The sequence below is a fragment of the Peromyscus eremicus genome, chromosome 14 (assembly GCF_949786415.1).
Source record: "Peromyscus eremicus chromosome 14, PerEre_H2_v1, whole genome shotgun sequence".
Lineage (NCBI taxonomy): Eukaryota > Metazoa > Chordata > Mammalia > Rodentia > Cricetidae > Peromyscus > Peromyscus eremicus.
The window spans coordinates 79,018,103-79,042,498 of record NC_081430.1 but is presented as its reverse complement, the minus strand read 5'-3'; the positions used below and the strand labels follow the sequence as shown (position 1 = coordinate 79,042,498).

Genomic DNA, 24,396 nt, shown 5'->3' with positions numbered 1-24,396 from the left:
ATTACCTGTTTCCCTGGGTCGGGAATGTAGGAATGGCACAGTTGAGCAGCTCTGGTCAAGTCCAATTCAGAGCAGGCCAACTGTGTAATCCCAGAGACTTCATCCTTGGCTTGATAGTCTACTATTGCTGTCTTGAATTTTTTTTTTTTTTTCATTAACAAGGAGCCTCTATTCCCACTTTGGACCAGAACCCGAAATTATGCTGAAATCAACTTATCAGCCAGGGCTACAGCCATCTAGTAGGGAAGGTCCTACTCTAAGCTCAACACCACCATGGTGTTGTCAGGAAACCACAGTCACTGTCCACATAGGTCTCACAGTAAGGTGTCTGTCCACCCAGAGCACATGATGGGACTGAAGAACTAAGATGGGAGCCAAAGGCTCCTCTAACCTGTCCTTGAGAGTTCCATCCCTAGTGCCATATTCCATCAATTCTGCTGAACTAAACAAGGGCACCAACGCCAGGATCTTGGGAACATGTTAGAACCTGACTATCACAGATAGTGAAAAAATGGAACAAACAAAACAAAAACAGCATCATTAGAAATGGTAGTAAGAACTTAAGTATAATAAAAAACCAAATTTTTATTCTATTTTTGAAGTAATGTTCCTGGAGTAGACAACAAACTCAAACTCTGACTGAAACCATGCGTTCATCAAAGGTCACGCATCTAGAACATTTCAGATTTCAAATGCACCTCTCATCAGTTCTAGCATATCATTCCTGTAGCTCTTCTGTGTTCATTTGTATCATCCAAACAGGACTCCTGAAACTTGACTGACTCATAATTACTATTATTTGGTGCATGTGGAGGCAGGCACCTGTGTGCCACTGACCACACTTTCCATCTTTTTTGAAGCAGGGTCTCTTTGTTGTTTTTCTGATGTGGATGCCAGGCTATCTGGCCCATGAGCTTCTGGGAATTCACCTCTCTGTCTCCCATGGTCACGTTCTTGTGCTAAAACTTTGCATAATGGAACTGGCCTTTCTGAGTAACAAACTAGATGAAGACTTGCTATTTCCCCTGTCCTTAAAAACATAATTTTCATTCATTATTCTTGACTTTGAGAAGAATCATCTAGGCTGTCCCCTTGTATAATCAATTATTTCTCCTTTCATCTAAGTTCTTGTCTCTTTGAATTCATCTACCGGTTAACCTAATGTTTATATAAATCTCTCCTCTAGGAATTTTCCTCTTTTTTCCCATAACAGGCAGAAAATAAGAAATTCAAATTTCTCAACTCTGTATAATGAAAGCCAAAAAGCAGAACTAGCCTTATTGAATATATGCTTATAGATGAATATAACATTTTAGGCAATACGGTGAACAACTTGAAAGATGATACAAATTCTACTGATAAATTACATTTGTTGCAATGTAAGTGATTTCACCATTCTTTCCCTTTTCTCATTTTAGACATTCCTGGCATCATTGGGAATAATTGAGGAGTCTAGGGAAATGCTTTTTAAATCACAACGAAGTGTGTTAAGACATAGGAAGAGTAGGATCACTAAGATCCCATTATGTAAAGTCTCAAAGAAAGGATTCCGTATTGTGTTCACTTTCTCATAGCTGTAGGAAAACACCCAGCAAAAGCAACTTGAGGAAGGATGAGTCTGTTTCTCCTCACAATTGGAGGGGACACGATCCATTACAGCAGGAGAGGCAAGAGAGTAAGGTGCCTGGCCAGGGAGCAGAGAGTGATGCATGCTGGTATTTTGCTTGCCTTCTCCTCACTCAGTCCAGGACCCCAGCCCATGAAATGACGCTGCCCACATTTAGGGAGGGTATACCCATCTCAGTTAACCCCGTTTAGAAACTCCTTCCCAGGCGTGCCCAGAAGCTTGTCTCCTAGATCATTCTAGAGCCTGTCAAGTTGTCAACTGGTACCAAGCACCACATAAATATCATGATCCAAGACTGTGAGAGCCTACAGAGGTTCCCTAGTGAGATCTGAGCTTGCTTTACCCAGGAGGGCTGCATAAAGGGGTGGATTGACCATGTGTGTGGTTACCAGGTGTTTGGAAGGGAAGGTCTTTTGCTCCACTCCTTGGCTTTTTTTTTTTTTTATGCCCTTTAGAAGAGACAGAAGAGGCCGATGAGTTAAGATCCAGGCCCTCCCAAGGCTATCCTGTGTTTCTGTCTCTCTCTCTCTCCCCTCTATATTTCTATCTAAATCTCTTATCACTCACTCCTCAAGAGTACCCTGGGGGAAAAGGTGGGGGAGGGTCCCCGACACAAGACAGGATGAGTTTTATTCTCCTTTGAAAATAAAGTTTGTCACTGTGTTTTGCAAGAGATCGAAAGATAAAAGTCAAGCAACATTGAAATTAAAAGTTAGTTAGATATCAGCTGGAGGGGTGACTCCGTGGTTAAGAGCATGGACTGCTCTTCCAGAGGACCCAATTCCAAGCACCCACGTCAGACAACTCACAACCACCTGTAACTCCAGCTCCATTTCTGGTATCTGTGAGCACCTGCATTTTTATATACATACCCACAACACAGACACATAATTTAGAATAATAAAAATAAATACCTTTAAAGTTAATTACATGTTAAAAGTGCTTTTTCAAAAGTCAACTAAGATGTTGAAGATGCTTGCCTCAGTTGGTAGGGCTCTCGTCTGGAACACGTGAAGACATGGGTTTGACTCCCAGCACCTTATACACAACGCAAGTGCCCAACAACTGTAATCCTAGAACTTGGGATACAGAAGTAGGAGGAGTAAAAGTTCAATGATCTCCTTGGCTACACAAAAAGTTCAAGGTCAGCCTGGGCCACATGAAACACTGTTCCAAAAAAAAAAATCCACTAATTGAATCCAATGGACCCTGATGGTATTAGCATAACTAATGGAAGAATTGGGAGAAAGAATACCACTCAGGTGACCTGAGAAGCTGAGGGTTGAGTAACCAGGGCCCGGGTCAAAGGGTGAAGTCTGAGTCTGCTCTGTGAATGGCCAAATGAGGACATCTGCTCCCTAAAGCAACAGTGACATCAGAAGACTCACCTCACCCCAGCTTTGTCCTCCACCAGAGAGGATTCCTTCCCTGTCTTCCCTGGGCTGTCCCCTTGCCAAAGAGACAGAACCAACTGCTGCCCTCTTCAGCCCCCGCCCCCATCCTGACTAAGAGGGTGATTCGTCCAGTATTCAGCAAGCACCAACTGGGTGCAAGACACTCATATTGCATAATTCAGCTTCTATGCCCATCTGGGACACTTTTTCCTGCTCGACAAGGCAGATCGTCCTCCACAGAGACTGGCTGTGATGGTGCAGCTGAGCTAACACGGTGTTCAACAAGGAGAAATGAATATAAATCTAGTAATTTCCTATAAGCTTTACTTTTATGGACATTAACAGTTTACTTAGCGAACACTTACAATGTATGAAGTACTTTATAAATACCTTATTTCAGTCCACTGACAACCTCATTATCCCGCTATCCCTCCCATACTTCAGATGGGGAAACGGGAGTGCAAAAAAGACTAAGTCGGTCTCCTATGGTTACACAGGCTCCAATGGCAGTGTTGTTTTCAACTTGAATATGCCTGACCCTGTCACTGGCCTGATTGGAGCCAGATAACCAGATGGGCTTGTCTTCAGAGTCCCCCTAAGGACTCAGCTGGCACTAGAGGAAGGAGCCAGATTGTTCCCGTGGGAGCTACACTCAAAGTCAGTGGAGCATGGGGCTGGAGGAACGGCTCAGCCCTGGAAAACATGGCCGCTCTTGCAGAAGACTCGCGTTCAATTTCCAGCACCCACGTGACAGCTCACAACAATCTGTAACTCCAATTTCAGGGGTCCAGTGCCCTCTTCTGGCCTCCGTGGGTACTAGGCACACGGCACACACGCAGGTAAAACACCCATACACATAAATTTAAATTTAAACAATGTTTTTAAGCCAAGTCAGTGAAGCAAATGGATAGAAGCATAGCCTCTGGGCCAAGTGGCATTCAAGAGAAAGCTAGAGTCTAGGATGTAGTGTTAACTATCCACAGCCTCCAGTCTCAGGCTGTGCTTTACGGACTCATGCCAGGCTGTACTCCCAGCCAAGAACATAGCCTTGCCTTGGGCCAAAGCACTCCCACTGGCCACAAGGATGCTGCCCCAACTCTTTGCTATCCCTCCGTGCTTCTCACTTCCTGCTCCCAGCAGCTGGGTGCTTCCTGTGGTCCTTGCACCCGCATGGGTACCCCCACACACAATTGTCCACTTTCCTCCTCCCGACAGCCAGTGCTTCCTGCACCTGTGCTCTGGGTAATGCCTCTAAGGGGCTGACATCTCTCTGGCCAACTGGCTGCAGACATCTTATTTCCTACTTTCTAGTTCACTATCCTCTCTTCCTACTCCCAAGGTCAAAGCCTTGCCCAGGTGCCATTATAAAGGTCATGTAACATCAAGGTAGAGAATTGCAGAGTGGTCCAACTGAATAGACTATTTTTTTTAATTACTAGAAGGAAATGTAAATTAAAGGGAAATTATCTGCCCTTGCTGTTTTCCCACGTGCCAGGCATAGCTTCAAGAAGAATACACAAAAACTCCTCAGAAGAATTTTTTTTTACACCCGTGCCTTTACCAGACGTCCTGTGCAATTAGACATCTGTCCAAAGACAGGAAAAATTTGTGCTCGGATAATTGTATTCCAGGCAGGAAATGGGACATAACAGTTAAGGGTTCCAGTTTGGGAGTTTGGCAGCCTCTGATTCCAATACCATCCCTTGACTTGCTGGCTGATGCTGGACGAGTCATTCCACCTCCCTGAGCCTCAGTGTTCACTTGTGAAAACGGTAATTAAAAGTGCCTTCCTTAGTTCTACCTACTAGGAATGGCTGTTATCCAAGGGGTGGAGAGGATGTTGGCAAGGGTGTGGAGAAAGGGAAACTCTGGTGCGTTGCTGATGAGCGTGTAAAATGATACAGTTGCTAAGAAAAATAGCGTGGCAGCACCTCAGAAAAATCAGAGAATTACCATATGACCCAATAATTTCCCTCCTGGCTATCTACCCAACAGAAATGAAGGCAGGGACTCAAATCACTATTTGTACCCTACAGTGCACAGCAACTTTATTCACACTAGCCAGAGAGTGGAAGCCATCCAAAGATCCAATGGAGGGTGAATGGAGAAGCAAAATGTGGTCTCTGCATGCAATGAATATGCTTCAGCCTTTAAAGGGACGGAGATTACGACACAGGCAACAACATGAATAAACCTTGAATCAAAACAATAAATAGTCTAAAAGTCCATTGACTCCAGCTGTAGAATTCCCAGACATAGGAAGCAGAGTAGTGGCTGCCAGAGCCCGGAGAGAGAGGGGAATAGGTTTCATGGGTCTAGAGTTTCAAATTGAGAAGATGAAGAAGTTCAGGATGGTGGTTATGACTGCACAGTGTAAATTTACTGAATGCTCCCATTGAGCTGTGTTCCAGAAAAAAAAAAAAAGTTTAAATAGTAAATTAGAAGTTACACGTTTTCTTACAATAAAAATTATCATACTTATAAAGGGTAAATTTTTGACATCAGTGAAGCAAATAACAGTTACTGGAACACAGCTGGGAGAGGACTGTCAAACTGTAGGTACCATCCCCATCCCCTTCAGCAGGTACCATCCCCACCCCCTGCAGCAGCTACCATCCCCATCGCCTCAGCAGCTACCATCCCCATCCCCTTCAGCAGGTACCATCCCCATCACCTTCAGCAGATACCATCCCCATCCCCTGCAGCAGGTACCATCCCCATCCTCTCAGCAGGTACCATCCCCATCCCCTCAGCAGATACCATCCCCATCCCCTCAGCAGCTACTATCCCCATTCCCTCAGCAGCTACCATCCCCATCGCCTTGGGTCTTCAGAAGGCTGAACCTGAACCCATCCAGGATCTACAAATAGAAAGAAGTCAAGAAGAAAGTAGTCAAGTAGAAAACAATCAGAAACTGTGGGGAAAGAGTGTAAGACAACCAAATGCAGAGGGAGTACAGATCTCAACATGACAGGAAGTGCTCCAGAAAGAAAAAGCTGGAAAGAGAAAGGAGGGGAAATTTGAGTGGATGGTTCAGCCTGGAGGAGATTAATTAAGCAAATCTGGGGTCATTTACAGAGAGAACTAACTAAGGGTGGCAGACCCACCTGAACATGGGCCACAGGCCACACCAGCCCACAGAGCCAGGATGAAATCAAAAGCAATAAAGGAGGCAGCCAAGTCCCACGTGCATTCTGCATGTGCATGTCTGTCTGTCTGTCTGTCTGTATCTCTCTGACTCTTATGTCTCTGTCTCCCTGTCCCTGTCTCTCTCTGTCTGTGTCTCTGTCTTTCTGTATCTCTGTATCTCTCTCCCTCTCCCTCTCCCCCACCCATCCATCATCCAACTCTGCCATCATGATGTAAGCCCTGCTCTGCCGCCCCCACCACACACACACACACACACACACACACACACACACACACACGACTGAAACCAGGAGGAAAATAAACCATTTCTCCCTTCAAGTTGGTTCTCTCAGGTATTTGGCCATGGTAACAATAAAACAACTGACCAAGAAAGAGGGCCAGTGGAGAGCTGCAGGTCAGATGCAGAATGCTCTACTCTATGTGAATATCAACTAGACAGAAAGAAACTAGCAGCAGGAGTCTGTCCTGAGTACCATCACCTCTCTTTTATAGCATGAGACATACTCAGGCTGAAAAACAGTTCCTTGTTTATCTGAAGTTCAACCCAACTGAATCTCCTGTGTTTTTACTTGCTAAATCTGGGTGTCCTAGGTCAGAGGCCTGGCTCACCCTTCAGTACTGCAGATTGCAAGATAGTTTCATATCTGAAGATATGGACAGAGAAGAGCTGGGAGGTGGGACCGAGTGCCAGGCTTTACAGGGGGATTCCTCTGGCATAGAAACAACAATGTAAAGTAGATTAGAAATAGGCCGTGGGCCCCAAAGCTGCCACTCTTCTGGATTCTGATAGAAGAAGGGGTATCCTCACCCCATGGCAGAGGCCAGTGGCCACTCGATTTCTATCTGTGCCCTCTAAGTCTGGTCTTCAGCCCTGGGTCCAGCATCTTGGCCTGTGATGCTGCAGCTGTTCTCATTAAGAACTGACACAAGCCGGGCGGTGGTGGCTCACGCCTTTAATCCCAGCACTCGGGAGGCAGAGGCAGGCGGATCTCTGTGAGTTCGAGGCCAGCCTGGTCTCCAAAGCGAGTCCCAGGAAAGGCGCAAAGCTACACAGAGAAACCCTGTCTCGAAAAACCAAAAAAAAAAAAAAAAAAAAAAAAAAAAAAAAAAAAAAAAGAACTGACACAAATCCCTCTGAATGCAGGAACCTCAAAAGGGCCTTTATCCACACATAAAACCAAGCACTGCCGTTGGAAGACTGTAAGTTCCAAGCTAGCCTAAGCTACACAGCAAGACCACCCCCCCCCCCAGAAAATACATAATTCTCCAGCCTCTGCCATAAACTGATTGAAACTGGAGTCATTCATTTTGTTTTGAGAAGTGCCAGGGTCGGGTCCCTGCTTCCCTCTTCACTGATTCCAGCTGCTGAGGCACATCAGTGTCCAGGACCACACACCAGCAGCCCCAGAGCACCGGGGGCCTGGCAGAGATTAAACCCCAGGCGGTCGGCAGGGGTGGGGGAGGCCCCCTTCCAGGGAACAGACTGCCCAGGGAACCAGAGAAGGCGGGTGCATAGGGAGAGGGCCGTCTGTGGGACCCGGTCCCTCAGTTTCTCAGGTCCGTCATGCAATCAGCAGGGGGAGGGGTAGCGGGCAAAGCCACAGAGGAAAGAAACCCTCCCCAGCACTGCAAGAGATGAAACGTTCCCCGTTTTTCAATCTAAACAAATTCATTGACCACACAACAAACCTAATCCTGGAGGAAGTCAAGAGAAAGGGGGCGGGGGTCTGGTTTTCACCCCAGGCCCACCTGCTGACAGGAAGACTGGGCAGAACTCACTGGCAACTGGCTTTTTCGCCAGAGACCTTGTGGCAAGGCTACACAGCAGATAAGCAGTATGGTTGGCCGCAGCCTTTGCTCCGTTTAACACCGTTGGAAAGGAGCAAGTTTGTCGTCCTGTCTACTGTCTGTCATTCAGCCCTGGAGACCCCACAGCCAGCATTAGCCAAGACACCTTGAGTTTCCCAAGGCTACTGAACTGAGTAGGGAGGGTGCACCCGGGGAGAGCAGGCTCGGTTGATGATGGGGGGCAACACACCTTTCTCTGCCCGGTGACCCATTTTTTTTTCAGGATCAGAAGCGCTGCGCCTGAATGCCTGGAGCTCTTCAACTGTTTTTTTTCACCCCAAGTTTCTAAGCAAATGGGTGTTGGCTATATGGTTCTGGTGACGATATCCTCACGCCGTGGACAGCAGGGCTGGCCTTTCGGAGGCAGCAGCAAGGGACCTTCCTGCCAAGCACCCCACCGAGGAAGCAGGGTTTGTCAAGGACTAAAGAAAATTGGAGAGGGCAGAGATCCATGAAGAAAGAGGCGGGAGGAGCTTCTGATGTATCCCAGAGAAGTGGGCCTGGGCCAGTATCACACAGGACATGTGGCCTAGGTAAGGCTTAGAGGCCTTCTGCCTCTCTCCCGGCTACGTGCCTCCCCCACCCCCACCCCTGCTTCCCTCCCTGTCCACTCCATCCCCTCCCCACCCCCAATGCTGTAATGAAAAATTCATGTTCAAAGCTTCACATGAGATCTGATTTTCAACACTTTAATTGTATTAATAAAAGCAGGGAGTGGGTGAGCCCACAGCTCTTCCTCCCACAATGCACCCCTGCGCCCACCCTATCTCTTCCTGCCCCCTCGCCATGCTCTGCCCTCTTCCCTACTCCCTCCCTGGACTCCCTTGATAGGCCTCCCCTCTCCCTCCTGCTGTTCACTGTCTGTCCATTTCTCCCCATCTTTCCTTCCCTCCGGCTCAGGCTAGGCTGGGCCTCCTCCTTGCTCTGTACATGTTCTAGGCTCTAGCGAAAGTTTCTCTTACTCCTTTAATCAAAGGGAGAACAATTGGATTCAGTGTAAAGCACTGAATAGGGTATTTTTAGAGAAATTTTATTTTATTCAATACCAGCATATTCACTGCCTGCTAAAAGATACACAGAATAAGAGCTCTGAAAGCCTTTAATAAACACAAATTAAATATAATCCATGTATTAGTCATTAGTGAAGAGTAAGCTTTGGGTTTGGTTGTTGGTTTGTTATTATTGATGTCATTTGTTTTATTTTCACAATGTTTTGCTAAGGAGCACAGGCTGGCCTTGAACTTGAGATCTTCCAGGAAAAGCCCTCATTCTTCAGATGACTAATACTAATAACTAATGACTAATAACCAGAGTTAATCTGAGCCTTGGCAGATTAGGCAGATAGGCAGAGGCAGGCAGATCTCTGTGAGTTCGAGGCCAACCTGGTCTCCAAAGCGAGTTCCAGGAAAGGTGCAAAGCTACACAGAGAAACCCTGTCTTGAAAAACCAAAAAAAAAAAAAAAAAAAAAAAACTGCTAAAATACAGAGAGGAGGGGGAAAAAACAATACCGGCATTGTAAACCATTTTTGTGCACTATAGTAAATGTTTTGGGGCAGGAAGGTACTATGTCACTAGTAAAAACAAACAAAAATCTCATACTGCTAGGAACTCTGGGCGTATTACGCGAAGAATATAAAGAAAACGTTAAAGGATGGGAGCTGGAGATGTGGCTTAGCAGGTGGTGTGCTTGCCCAGCATGTACAAGGCCCTGGGTTCAATTCTTAGCAGGTGCAGCGGCACTTTTAATCTCAGCACTTTGGAGGTAGAGGCAGGTCATCCTGGGCTTAGCAAATCTGAATTCAACCTAGGATCATGAACCCTTGTCTCCAAAACCAACCGTGTGTTTGATTAACCGTGGTGGCTTCGGTGTCCACTTGATGACAGTTCAAGTTAAAATACTTCCTTAGGAGACGGTCCATCACTAATGATCATCACTGCAGTAAATCCGTTCCGAGAAGACTTCAGGATCATTTTGCTGAGGGTGTAGCTCAGTAGTAGAGTGCCCTGGCTTCGAATACCAATAACTCACGCTCACACCCACCCACACTCAATCACACACGCACTATCACACACATACACACACACATACATTCTTACACACATACACATACTATTACACACATACTCTCACACATTCATACTCACACTGTCACACACATACTCACATATACTCTTACATACATACACACACTCTTTTTTTTTTTTTTGGTTTTTCGAGACAGGGTTTCTCTGTGTAGCTTTGCGCCTTTCCTGGAACTCACTTGGTAGTCCAGGGTGGCCTCGAACTCACAGAGATCCGCCTGGCTCTGCCTCCCGAGTGCTTGGACTAAAGGCGTGCGCCACCACCGCCCGGCCGTACACACACTCTTACACACGTACTCACACACACTTACACACAATCATTTTAATTGGTCTTAGTCACTCTTTTATTTTCATTTCCTATCAGATTGTTGTTTTTGCCTCATGCTGTGGGAAAAGGAAAAGTCGTAAGAGAAATTAGAAAAATACCAACTCAACCACTGGTGTGATTGGCTATTATTTTGCAGTTTTAATATTTATTTTTTTAAAGTTTTGTTTTTCAAGAACCTTGTTCAGGTATCCATTTGTGAGGCTCGGCATAGGGTAAGCCTAAATAAGATGCCAATAAGCACACCTTCACTGTGCCTCATCACACCATACTGAAAGCACAGGTAAGTAACCGGAGTCCTTCTGATCCCTCGGCTTCTACCCACACTTCCTCGCGGTGTGTGCACTGTCTGACGTATGGACTAGATGAGGCGGGAAGAAGAGCTACTCTGATTAATCATTAATTGGCACTTTTGTCTCTGTAGGTAGACTTCAGATAGAAACGGAAGTCCTCCTCTTCCTGCCCCCACCACCCTGAGGACGATCTAGAGGCTGCCCTAGGCTGAGCACCACTTGGAGGCCCTTTGTCAATAAAGCTCTTTTGTTTCTCCAATATATCCCTAGATGGGATCTTTCCTGACACTTCCCCCCACCTCCTGCTGAGCCGAAGCTGAAGGAATGCCTTGCACAGTCTGCAAACTGTGAAGGGCCGTGCATCTGAGTGAGCAGCAGTTGGTGCCATTGTAGGCAGTAGGCCAGAGCTACTGTGGGGACCTTGCCCCTGACACCACCCCACTACTGCTCACTCCTCTGCACAAACAGCCGGTAGGTCTCTCCCTCACCAAAGAATGTGTCCCTCTCCCTGTTCTTTCCCATCTCGCCAATGACTTTATGGAAAGGAAGTCACAAAACCACTTCATGTCAAAGTCAGAATTTGAAGTTGACATTTAGATCACTCAAAATCCCATTCTGTCCCCCCCCCCGACCCCCCCACACACCCCCGGAGCTGAGGACCAAACCCAGGGCCTTGCGCTTGCTAGGCACACGCTTGACCACTGAGCTAAATCCCCAGCCCCTCCCATTCTGTTTTTAAGTCTCCAAAAAAAACAAAGAATAACTGCTTGTTATATCATATGTCCCCGCAAATGCACATAAGCATGTATACATGTGTCTACAGTCATGGATGTTATTAAATACAGGACCCACACAGACAAATAGCTGTTGTCAGGCAAGACAGACACGTCCCAGAAAAGTCAGGGGTCTACCCAGGCCTGCTCAGCCTCCAGCCCCTTCGCCTGCAGCCAGCGCCCGGTGCTGGTGAGAGGCTGAAGGTGTCTGTGTCCACTGACAGCAGGGGAGGAAAACAGAGAACAAGAACCAGGCTGTGTACTCCTGACTCATCCGTTCTGCCTCTAAGGGGACAGTGTTTAGTCTGCCCTTGGATCTGATTCCTCATTGAGGTGATAATGACCTAAATCCCATTCAGGGACCTTCTACACCAGCTGTTCAAGCTGGAGGGAATGAAGCGGGTGAGGAATTTGTGGTCCTTCTGTATCTTCATGCCACTGTGTGACTAAGGACCAAAGGCAAGTTTCAGAAATAAGAGTGCAGAGCAACACACAGAGCAGAGCCCCTGCCTTCCCGAGCGGGATCAGCTAAGAGGGCAGGGTCCAAATAAAATCCTACCCTCCCTTTTGCTACCTACCTCATGTTTATCTCAGGACATACTCTTAGATGAGGGTGGGTGGTGGGGCCTTGGCATCAAGATAAAATTACAACAATAATGGTGATAGCCGTGGAATCTATCTGTTCTGTACATTGTACTAAGGAAGGCTTGCTCAAAACACTTGTCAAATATTGTGAGGGTTTGAGTAACAATGGCCCCCAAAGGCCCATAGGGAGTGGCGCTACTAGGAGGTGTGGCCTTGCTGGAGGGCATGTGTTACTGGGGGCAAGCTTTGAGGTCTCAGATACTCAAGCCAGGCCCAGTGTGGCTCACTGTCTCTTCCTGCTGTCGGCCAATCTATATGTAGAACTCTCAGCTACCTCTCCATCACCATGTCTGACTGTACACTGTCATGCTTCCTGCCGTGATGATAATGGACTAAACCTCGGAAACTGTAGGCCAGCCCTAATTAAATGCTTTCCTTTATAAGAGTTGCCGTGGTCTTAAAACCCTAAGACAAACACGGTGTCCATTCACCCAGTAGTCCTATGAGATATTGAGCATTCTTACTGTCAGACAAGAAGCTGATGCTCAGAGGGCCTTGGTAATTATCCCAAATACACAATTCTCAGGAAGACCCAGGATTTAACTCCATATCCACCTGCCTCCAAAGACCATGGCCTTAACCGCTCACTGTTCTAGAGACCCAGGTTAGAAACACAACACAGCAAAAATGGCAGGCATGATCTTCTCAGCAAGTGAACAAAGGTGTCACCACCCCTCTCCTTCCATCCATTCTTTCAGTAAATGCTCATCAAGTATCTGTTTGCTGGACACCATTCTAAGTGCTGTGAGCACAGCAAGGAACAGAACAAACAAGAAGTTTCTCTTCTTCTAAATCTCGGGACTGATAAGGGAAAGTAGATGTCTTAGCTTTCTATTGCTGTGATGAAACACCATGACCAAAAGCCACTTGGGGAGGAAAAGGTTTATTCTACCTTACACTTCCACATCACACTCCATCACAGAAGGAAGTCAGAGCAGGAGCTCAAAGCAGGGATCTGGAGGCAGGAACTGATACAGAGGCCATGGAGAATGTGCTGTTTTTACTGGCTTGCTCTGCCCGTTTTCTCTGCCTGTTTCTTTTACAGCTCAGGACCACCTGCCCGGGTAGTACCCACAGTGGGCTGGGCCCACCCACATCAATCATAATCAAGGAAACGCCCCCACAGACATGGCCGGGGGCTAATCTGATGAAGGCAATTCCATCATTGAAGTTCTGTCTTCCCACTCTTAGATAAGGGTGGGTGGAAGGGCCTTAGCATCAAGATAAAATTACAGCAATAATGGTGATAGCTGTGGAATCTATCTGTGTCAATTTGACAAAACAACCAATCAGCCTAGTAGATGACAAATCAACTCATACACAATATACCAGAAGTGCTAAACACCACAAATAAAAATAATAAACCAAGGGGAAAAATGATACATGGTGGGGAAGAGAAGTTGCTATTCTGGATGTCTAGAGTACTCAGGGCAGCCCTCTGGTGACACTGGGCTGAGATCTGAGAGTAAGGGATAGAGCCATGATGATATCTGGTAGAAGAATATTTCAGAGGGCAGGGTAGGGGCCAGACTTGCCAGGCTTTTGGACTCTCAATCCAGCATGCACCTTCCCTACACTGCAGGACAACAGTATCCTAACCTAGCAGTGAGGAAATCCAAGGCCAAGCTTCACAGAGAAAGCCAACGGGTGAACTCTGCTTATATCAACGTACATGAGGTTCTTTTTTTATTATTATTAAAAAAATGTCATGCAATATATTTTGATCATATTCTCGCCTCCCCCAACTCCTCCCAGATCCTCCCCCATCTCCCTACCCACCCAACTTTACATTTTTGCTCTCTCCAAAAAAACCCACAAAAACAAAAATCAAAGCAAATGACAACAAAATAAGACAAAATGCCAAAACAAGGAGCTGGAGAGATGGCTCAGCAGTTAAGAGCACTTGCTGTTCTTCCAGAGGTCCTGAGTTCAATTCCCAGCAACCACATGGTGGCTCACTACAACCATCTGTAATGGGATATGATGCCCTCTTCTGTCATGCAAACATACATGCAAATAGAACACCCATATGCATAAAATATATAAATAAATAAATCTTTGAAAAAAAAAAAAAAAGCCGGGCAATGGTGGTGCATGCCTTTAATCCCAGCACTCGGGAGGCAGAGGCAGAGGCAGGTGGATCTCTGTGAGTTCGAGAGTTCGAGGCCAGCCAGGTCTACAGAGTGAGATACAGGACAGCCTCCAAAGCTACACAGAGAAACCCTGTCTCGAAAAGTTAAAAAAAAAAAAAAATGCCAAAACAAAAGGCCCACAATAAATAAGGACATACATAAATAAATGTGGAGTTCATTTTCTGTTGGCAGCTACTCCTGGGTGTGAATCCTCCCCACCCCCACCCCCCAATCCAGTGTGGTTGATATACCCAGTGACACTACATTGGAGAAAACTGGAGGCTTTTTTCCCCTTTTCCAGCCAGGTATCAATTGCAAATAGGTTCTTGGCTAAGGGTCAGACCCTGTGTCCTCTTCTCCGTCTCAGTGCTAGGTACCCATCTGGCTTAGACCTGTGCGGGTCTCACAGGTGCATGCTGCGACAGTCTCTGAGTTCATATGTGCATCAGTCCTGTTGTGTCTGGAAGATGCTGTTTCCCTTGATATCATCCATCACCTCTGGCTATTAGAATCTTCCCACTTCCTCTTCCACACGGATCCCTGAGCCTTAAAAGGGGAGGTGTTGGATGAAGACATCCCATTTAGGACTGAGGGCTCCAAAGTCTTTCATTCTCTGCACATGGTCCAGTTGTGGGTCTCTGGGTTAATTTCCATCTACTGCAAAAGGAAGCTTCTCTGATGATGGTTGTGCAAGGCACTGATCTATGGGTAGAGCAATGTTACATGAGCTTCTCAATCCTCACACGGCTCTGGAAAATCCACATACACTAGTGACGTCTGCAATTCCAAAATTCAAGCTACGTTGCCTGGATCCTGATTCCCACTTGATCCAAATAGTATGCTTATTAACAAGCTCTTTATACCCCTACCCTCCAGAAGAAATTAAACTCCAAGTGGTACCAGAAATCCATTTCTCAAATTCTCCCATAGCAGGGACAAAATGTATCAGCCCGGTGGGTTAATAGGTCCGGGGACAGCCAACAGATGAGGCATGATCGGAAGCTGTCGGAGCTTGTGCAGGAATGGGCCTTTCAGCAACCAACGTACCACTTCCCCGGATTCAGGAAAACGAAATGAGGAGGTTGAAAATCAGACAGAGAAGAACGGGAAGAGTGTTAAAAATGCAACTGCAATCTGCCTCTCCCCGCGGTAAGGGCTTCGCAGTGTCAATAAATATGCAACCAATTAATGTAATTGCAGAGTTATTTACGGCGCCCAGCAAAGCGCAGCTGCATCCTAAAAGACAAAGTTGGAAGCAGGTTGGGGGCAGGGGATGAATCTGATTTTGGGGTTTTTTGGGGGGTGTTTGTTTATTTTATTTTATTCGTTTTTTGATGTGTAGTTTTGCTAGTTTAGTTTTGGTTTTGGTTTGGTTTTGGGTTTGGGGGTTTTTTTGTTTGTTTGTTTTTTTTGCAGGGTTTCCCCTCTCATCTTGCAGATGTTTCGGAAACTTGTGGTGTCCATGTGTCTGGTGGCCACGGTTCCACGGTTCCTGGCAGTCAGTTTGCAGGTGTTCCTGCTGGGGGTGGGGGAGCCAGCGAGGGGGAAGTGAAAGGTCCTCTGACTTCAAACTGTGACCTGACATCCAAGACTTTTTCAAGGTTCCTTACTCTGACTGTGCCTCAGTCCTAATCCTCCTGCGTTGACCCTTTCCATAACAACGCCGCCGCCACCAAAACTCTCTTTTCCTCCCCGGCTGGCCAGCGACGGGATTGTTTGGAGCGGCAGCTGTGTTCCCATTCAGCACCTCCTATAAGACAGGTTCTAATTAGAGTTATTGACGGGTTTGAATTGGCACAATTAGGGCCATCATTAATGGGGTCTCCATGTGTTCTTTTGAACAGTTTGGCCCTATTTTTTTGTCCCAGGGCAGGAGGGGGTTGCAGCTAATGAAGTTGGAGAGTGCGAATTATCTCAGCAAAAGGAGGGCAAATGGGAACCACCCAGGGGAGGGGAGACACTCAGAGGGAAGAAAAGAAAGCAGTTACACATGTCTGGACACACACATTCTCACACACTTATTTTCGTGTCTTCCTTTTGTGAAATGGCCCTTTCAGAAGTCATAGCCACCAAACGTGAGCCACTGCCTAAGAGGGGACTCCAGAAGCTCTGCACCAAACCAGCCAAGGATGTTTGTCAGGAGAATGGTCGCGCTACAGTGTGCACCTATAGACAGGCTTCTACGTGTATGGATGTATTAGGGGAACAGAGATCGATGAAGACAAACTTCAATTACCAAAACTTCTGCTAGGGACAGTAGCACAGACCTGTACCTCTAGCACTTATGAGGCTTAGGCTGGAGGATAGTGACTTTGAGGCCAGTCTGGGTTACACAATGAAACCTTATTTTCTTAAAAAAAAAAAAAAAACCCTAACCAAAGAGTCTGTGACCTTGCCAAGTCAGTTGTGGAGCCCTGGGCAGGCTGAGCCATTGACTCTGTTCTAGAATGCATTAAAGGCATGGTTCTCAACCTATGGGTCACAACCCCTTTGGTAAACCTCTATCTCTGAAAATATTTACATTACAGTTCATAGCATTAGCAAAATCACAATTATGAAGTAGCAACGAAAATGATTTGATGGTTGGGGGTCCTCACAACATGAGGAACTGTATTAAAGGGTCGCAGCACGAGGAAGGTTGAGAACCCCTGCATGAAAGCATTAGCAATGTAGCCATGAAACCATACTATACCTGAGTTCACAAGATCTGGGTAGGAGTGGGGTTGGTGAGTTTTGTTATTTATAAAACTCAAGGATGTTGATTAAGGGGCTGAGCGTGGTGGTGCACGCCTTTAGTCCCAACACTTAGAGGGCAGAGGTAGGAAGATCTCTGTGAGTTCAAGGCCAGCCTGATTTACATAGCCAGCTCCAGCTCCCGCACAGACAGGGCTCCATAGAGAGACACTGATCTTGTGTTTATCTAAGTTGTTCTATTACCAATTAAAGACTGGGGAGTCACATATTGGGGTGAAAATCTGATAAATCAAAGAAGCAGAGCAAAGGAGGAACCAACTGACCTTCTCTCCACACTACCCAGATCAAAGAGACCTCAAAATCTCCAAGTCCTTCCCTACATCTTCCTGTGTGTCTTCTCTATCCATATTCTTGGCTTCTGTGTGGCTAATTCTGGCCAGCTAGTTAACTTTATTAACACAGTCTTGGGGTGTCATAGTGCAATCAAATGTCCCAAAACACCGTCTCAAAAAAAAAAAAAAAGCCAATTCTCATATTCTCATAGTCCCAGGGTCAACCCCCCCCCAGTTCAAAAAAAAAGCTAAGCGTCTCACTAACCAGCTTTGCTTGCGTACACTAAACAGACTGTCAGTCACCTGTCAACGTAAGCAGATGACGTTTGGTGGAACAGGAAAACATCATCACACATCTCCATAGTACTACTGTTTGCTTCTTGGCATGAATACATTTGTCTGTGAGATACGCCCCCAAAGAAAACCCTAACCTTTCACCCTCTGAAATGCTGTTACCTTTCCTCTCCTCTTCTCTTTGAGGCCCTCCTCGACTCTGAGGGTTCAACCCTCTGCGCATCTTCACCCAACAGGATGCAGCCAGGAGGATGCTGACGACAAGCCTACATCCTGAGGATCCCTGGCGCCTGTCAAGCTCCTGTGGAAAGGACCTCCTGAGGTGCCTTTCTATCAATCACATCAACTGAACAGGAATAGGAATTCCGAAATAAGGACGGTAAATACCTTGAAGCCCAACTGTGTAGGAGAAAAATAAAGCGTTGACCTCAACAGGCCTCAGGTCAGTGTGGCCCTGGAGCCTGTTGCTGGCTTTGGAGCAGCCCGGTAAGCTTTGGGACCTGGGGAACGGGACGCTTCAGTAGGTTACGCCACAGAAGGTTGGGGCATGGAAGGGGAGATATGGGGATCACTCACAAGTTGCAGTCAAAAATGAAAATCAGGGCATATGTTCTTCCCAGCATGGTGGGCCAGCAACGGGCTGCCCCAAATGAGGTCCCCTCCTTACCTACTTCAGTGCCAGGCTCTATTTTGTCCTGGTAGTGCCCAGTTCCTTCATGCCACCTTCCACAGGATATTCCTTCATGTTTTAGGCTCCTCTGGTGGCCAGCGCTGGTCTATGTGCCCTACTTGGGACAGTCTCAGTATAGAAAAATAGAGCAGGCAGTTGGAGGGACTGTGTGTGGCCCCTCTCAACCCAACGGGGCCCCTAAAATGCAGACAGACACCCAATTCAAAAAACGCCTTGCACTCTACCCGCCTTTGGATTCAGGGTGAAATTTAGCCTTGTCTGATTCGGACCACCCTTCTGCTCGTATGCTACAAACCACAAGACTGAAGTTTAAGACTCCAAGAGGTATCCCTATTGTTTCCCTAAAGATTAAATTAATGAGCCCAAAGAAGGCTTGCTTGCCAGCACATGCAGCATGCGGGACTGCTTTAAAAACGTGGTTCTCCACAGGGGCAGCTCTCCCCCAGGGGGCCTTAGACAAGGTCTGAACACATGTTTGGGGGTCACACCTGAAGGGCAGAGGCCAGGGAGGCTGTCAAACATCCTGAGACACACAAGACAGCCCTTGCAAGAATGATCCCAGCTAGAATGTCAACAGTGCTGAACACCCAGCTTTAAAGTCATAAGCACCTGGGTTCAAACTCCAGCTGTACAAATTCAGCAAGTCGGTAGGCTCTCCAACCTGGGTTTCCACATCTGTAAAGGGGAGTAAACATTGTATTTACAGTTAAAGCAATCTCTGTGCTGGAGATGGAAAAAGATTCCTTAAAAAAAAAAAAAAAAAAAAAAAGAGTCCACTCAAAGCTAAGCTTGATGGCACACAGCTTTAATCCCAGCACTCGAGAAGCAAAGGCAGGCCGATCTCTATGAGTTCAAGACCAGCCTGGTCTACATAAAGAGTTTCAGGACTGTCAGGGCTATATAGAGAGACTTTGTCTCAAGAAGAAAAAAAAAATCCACTTAAAGGGTGTGACAATTGGGTCATCACACATGAAGTCGTCCAGCCCGGAAATTGTTTCTGACACCTGGAGCTGTCACCTGCCTCCTTACCCAGTGTTTGGGACTGGCGCCCTTAGAAGAACCCTTCAGGCCTCCTTGTCTTCCCTAGGGCATCTGGGCCTTCTGCAAGGCCAGCTGCATCACGGTTGGGTTGCGTCCGTCCGCAGACCCACGGTGCGGGTGGACGTGGACGGCGGGCCTCATTTCCGGTGACAGTGGACTTGAGCAGCCTGCCTCTCCTTTGGAACCGCACAGCGGGTCCAATGCCAATTAGCTGAGCCTGAAAAATGAGTGTGCTCTCCGCTCTCCGGGGGAAGGCAGGGTGCCCCCAGCCCGGCCTGGGGTTGCTGCCCCGTTCCCCCTATTGTGCCTCCAACAAGGGCGTTTTATTGAAAAGAGCTGAGTGCATCTAATGCAGTTATCCGTGTCCGCCCCATCAAGCCGTGGGCTGGGGGCGAGGCGCGCAGCTGCCGCCGCCTCACACGCTCGCAACAAAGGAGGGCGCCGTGGAGAATTTGCTCCCCTTTGAACGGCTCATCTGGTTTCCATTTCTGAAAGGTTCCCCAATCTTTGCTTCCACCCAGCCCCCACTCCAGTGAGGGGTAGGGGTTGGGGGGGGCTACACACCTCGCTTTGCTCCAGCTGTGCCCCTGGGGGAGGGTTCCCCATGTTCCTGTGCCATCATCGCTCCCTCATGCCTGTGGGAGGCGCGTGCATCGCTTTGCATGGGCCGGGACCAGCTGGGCAAACACACCTGGTTTACCAGTGGCCTGTGCCACCTTCCCAGATCTGAAACTCAGTTTTCCTCATCTTTAAAATGCCGTGTTTGGGAGCCACCTTGATGGCTTTCAACCCCCAAATTGAGAGGGGGCAGATTTGTGAAACATTTGGCAAGTGCATAATAGAATAATTAAGACAGTTTAAATAGCCTTTAATGTCACAGCCCAAAGCCAGCCATGAGCTTTGCCGAGTGTTTTCCCTTGGTCTTCTTTGAGCATTAGAAGTCATGAATAAAATTATCACTGTATAATTGGAGTCACATTGTGTATCTGGTTTTATCTCCTGTCTTTATTTATATCAGGGCGTTTTTGTATGTTCATAGTCTTTGAAAATGTGATATTTTTAAACGGCTGCAAAATACGGCATCCTGGGCTTTACCACAGCTGATTTAACGCGTTCCTCCGTCTCTGTTTTTTCAGGGTTGTTTCCCCCATTTGTTTAGGTGGTGGCCGTGGCTTTCTCCTCAATGCTACAATGCAGAGGGCTATTTAAAAAAAAAAAAAATCAAATCCTCAAGTGGGTTCTCAAATTGACAGCTGGATCTCAATCTGTTCCCCACTACAAATCAAAGGCATGAGGTAGGCATTTGCATGACTTCCTAAGACTGTGACAGAGGGAGGAGGTCATCCTGGTCTCCTCCCCTGCCTGACACCCCCAGGCACCTGCAAGATGGAAATTCACATCTGAATCATGGCCCCTGAAAAATTATAGCCCTGGGTAAACTATATAAATCTCAGCGCCCTCGGGTGCAAGGCAGAGTCCACCACAGCACCCTCAAAGGGCTGCAGCGAACACCATGCACACAGTACTGAGCGTGTGGCAGGATACAACGTACTGTCCCACTTACTGATGGTCCGGTACTGGTCAATTTCCCCAGTTCCTCTGACTGCCTTGTTGAGTAAGATGAGCCTCCCCCAGGAGTGTCTCTTTCGTCCCCCAGGACCAGCCCCTTCAAACCCCCTTATCCATGCATAGTCCTTACTCAGAAGGCAGCGCCCCGGGGAGATGCTGGGTGCCCAGAACATCCTCCAGATCTCCACCTGCAGCACAGCCTTTGCTTCTGAACTTGGCATTGCCTCCGGCTCAAAGAAGGGGGACCGGGTAGGAGTGAGGAAGCTCCCTTCCCTCAACTGTCAGTCTCCTCCCTCACCTCCTTTAGACCTTCTATTTATGTGTCCAGATAAGTGGTGCCATCATTAGCAGCCACCACTGACCAAGTCCCCATCAGATGTTAGACCCTGCAAAGTGTTACTGTGACATCTGTGAATTATCAACCCTCCAGGTAACTGAATAAAAACTGAATCAGATGCTCACTCAAAGGACTGGCCTCATGGCGGTCTGACCACAAAGTCCTCCTCTTCTCAGGACACTATATGACCTGGGCTCTGTTATCCACAGAACTGAGTTGCAGAGTCACCTTCCTGTATATGCCCTGAAGAACCTCAGAGAGCAAGGAAGGTGTTGAGGCAAGGTTGCCAGATTTAGTAAAGAAAAAGAACAGGCCACGTACCTGGTTAATTTGAAGTTCAGATAAACAGTTAATAGATTTTTAGTATAAAAATATATTCTCATGTGATATTTAAGATACATTTAAAATTCTTTATTATGGCAGGTGTAGTGGTTAATTTCAGCACTCTGGGGATAGAAGCAGAAAGATCTCCACGAGTTCAAGGCCAGCTTGGTCTACAGAGCGAGGTCCTAGCCAGCCAAACCTACACAGAGAGACCCTGTCTCAAAAAACAAAAATAAATTCATTACTTATTTGAAATTCCACATTAATTGAGTGCCATGTGTTTTATCTGACAACTCTAACTTGGGAGATATTTGTAGTCACCAGATAATTGTAAACACTTCTTAGCCACCAGATTGCATCACAATGATGTCATCATCTCTTTTTAAAATTTATTATTATAGTATGAATTCACGCTGTGTAGGGGGAGCGCATGTGTGGGTGACTTGGGTATGGAGGTCAGAGGACAATGTTACGGAGTCACTCCTCCCCTTTCACCTATACGTGGGTTCCCGGGATCGAACTCAGGTCTCCAGGGTTGCACAGCAAGCGCCTTAGTTTGCTGAGCCATTTTGTCACCTCCCTGATAGCTCAGGGGTTAACTGACTTGCCAAGATCATGGGCTTAAATCTGAGCTGCACACAGCCCCAAGCCTCCTGCAATTGTTATAGAGCCGAGTAACAATTGCTCGCTCTGACCCGAGGGAGAATCTGTGCCTTCATGTACAAAATTGTCACTCACCTGCACTGACTTTAGAAAAATGTGAGCAACATGTGCAGTTTTTCACAAGCAATTCAACCAAAACCATCTCTTCTTTTAAAATACGTTAAGAATCTTCTGGTTATAAGTGACAGAACTCTTAACACCAACTGACAAGAAGGAATTGATTGCTCGTGTCAACTAGAAACTCCAGGGGACCACGTTGGTGGGAGTACATCACAAAGGAACTGTCAAGATCTCCCCGGTGCTCAGAGTTGGAACAGTTTGGGCAACAGAATAATAAGGTTGGGTAGTAACTCAAAGGACTAGGCTGGGATGTGGCTCAGTTGGTAGAGTGCTTGCCTAGCATGCATGAAACCCTGGGTTCCATCCCCAGCATCCCATGAACTGGTCACAGTACCACCTGTAATCCCTGGGAGATGAAGGTAGGAGGATCAGGAACTTGATTGAGTTCCTCCTTGGCTACACAGGGACTTTTTGGACAGCCTGGGATACATGAGACCCTGTTTAAAAAATAAGACATAGGTAAGGGCTGGAGAGATGATTCAGCAGTTGAGGGCACTGGCTGCTCTTCCAGAGGACCTGGATTTGATTTTCAGCACCCACATGGCAGCTCATAACGATCCCCTGACTCTGGTTCCGGAGGATCTGACTCTCTCTTCTGGCCTCTACAGGCACCAGGCATGCATGTGATGCACAGATATTCATGCCAACAAAATACTACAAATATAAAATTTAAAAACAAACAAACAAACAAACTAGGAGTCCTTATTTACATAAAAACAACTAAACAGATAATATTGCAAAAGAGAGAAATCTCCCATTCAGAAGCATGCCAAATAATTAGAGAGCCATTGTATCCTCAAAAGGAAGGAATATAATACCCATTGGTTAAAAATTGGACATTATGTTTAAGAATGGGATGGGCACAGCAGCTTCCTTCCAAAATACAGTATGGAACATTCCATAGGCAAGTAATAAAACAGTGGATAAACGACAGATCCTCACTGAGCCATGTGACCAAGGCCAACATCAGCAGCCACAGGTCGTGCTGATGTGATGTGGTAAGGGGACACCTTATATCTCTCGTCATCTTCCAATAATACTCAACTCCAGTCCACTTCTGAGGGGGAAACATACAAACCTCAATTGAAGAGCATTCTACATTTCTGATCATCATTCATCAATATTGTCAAAGTCATCAAAAATAAGGAAGGCCTTAGAAACTGCCACAACCAAGAGGAACCCAAGGAAGCAGGATTGTGGTGGTCTGAATTAAATGACCCCCAGAGGGAGTGGCACCATTAGGAGGTGTGGCTTTTTTGGCACAGGTGTGGCCTTGTTGGAGGAAGTGTGTCACTGTGGGGATGGGCTTTAAGGCCTCCTTTGCTCAAGCTTCACTCAGTGTGACACTCAAGCTTGAAAGATGTAGGACTCTCAGCTCCTTCTCCAGCACCATGTCTGCCGGCATGCTGCCATGTCCCACCATGATGACAATGGACTCAACCTCTGAACTGTAAGCCATCCCAGTTAAATGTTTTCCTTTATAGAGTTGCTGTGGTCATGGCGACTGTTCACAGTGATAGAAACCCCAACGAAGACACATGATGAATATGGAGTTTCTGTGTATCCTGAAGGGGACCTTGATACAGAAAAAGAACATGGGGATGGAATTGAGAAAATTCAAATAAAAGATGGACTTTACTTAATAATAATATCCAACATCACTTCATTAATTGTGACAAGGAATGACACCTAGCACAATGTCTTAATAACAGGAGAGATTAGGTGTGGAACACCTGAGAACTATCTGTGTTCTCTCTGTAAACTTAAAGCCATTCTAAAATTTAAAAGACATGAGAAAAAGAAAAAAAAAAAAAACTAGGTGGGCATCAGCTCTCGCAGAGGATCTGAGTTCAGTTCCCAGCACCCACACCAGGCAGCTCACAACTGCCTGTGACTGCAGCTCCTTGGGGACCCAAGGTCTCTGGCCTCCACAGGTAGCTGCACTCACATGCACACCCACTCACCTACCCCACCCACACACACACACACACACATATACAAATAATTGAAAATAAATAAACATCTTGGGGCTGGAGAGATGGCTCAGAAGTTAAGAGCACT

The 24,396-nt window shown here is 46.7% G+C and overlaps 1 long non-coding RNA gene and 1 other non-coding gene across 2 annotated transcripts; both read left to right on the top strand.

Moving 5' to 3' along the window:
* Positions 1-7,729: 7,729 nt before the first annotated feature.
* On the top strand, positions 7,730-10,981 carry LOC131924469 (uncharacterized). Its single transcript, XR_009382914.1, has 3 exons — positions 7,730-8,153; positions 8,302-8,552; positions 10,852-10,981. It is a non-coding gene; the product is annotated as an uncharacterized LOC131924469 (long non-coding RNA).
* An 11,599-nt stretch (positions 10,982-22,580) lies between these two features.
* On the top strand, positions 22,581-22,653 carry Trnaa-agc (transfer RNA alanine (anticodon AGC)). Its single transcript has one exon. It is a non-coding gene; the product is annotated as a tRNA-Ala (tRNA).
* Positions 22,654-24,396: the final 1,743 nt, after the last annotated feature.